The sequence below is a fragment of the Theobroma umbraticum genome, unplaced genomic scaffold (genome assembly GCF_002168275.2).
Source record: "Theobroma umbraticum cultivar Fairchild unplaced genomic scaffold, ASM216827v3 scaffold_4.1, whole genome shotgun sequence".
Classification (NCBI taxonomy): Eukaryota; Viridiplantae; Streptophyta; class Magnoliopsida; order Malvales; family Malvaceae; genus Theobroma; species Theobroma umbraticum.
The window spans coordinates 11014520-11015109 of NW_018397258.1; positions in this window are offsets into that span (position 1 = coordinate 11014520).

Genomic DNA, 590 nt, shown 5'->3' on the forward strand with positions numbered 1-590 from the left:
GAAAATCTGTCATGCGAGTTGAGGCAAACCGAAAAGACATATGTTCAAGAGCTCAACTGAAGGAAAAGCAACCATGGTACATAGATAGTTGTTAGTTAAAATTCCACTATGCAAGTATACGTATCGAATAGATAGTATATTAGCAAGCAAAGTATCGATCCCACAAGGAATTGATCTAAAATTTTACTAAGTACTAAAATTAGAACAATTTAGTTTTATTCAAATATGCTATCCCAATTTTAGTCTACACTAAACTCTCTTTCCCAAGTTTGTTTAGGTTCCTAAATCAATGTAACTGGTGGCCAAGCAATTAAAAACATTAAGAACAAATTGGAATAAACAATTCAAATCCCATTGAAAATAAACAAGAAAGAGATTTTAAATTTAGATTACATGTGAGTTCAATTGCAATCCTAGAAAAATAATTTAGCTCATAATATTTAATAAAGACAATATCCAAAGAAATTTAGCCATGAATCCAAGTCAAAGAAAATAAGAAAAACACAAAGATAAGAGAGAAAACTAATAGTTAAAGATTTTGTGATCTTGATTCTCCCTCCAATTCTCTTGTTTTCTTGCTTTTTTCTTGG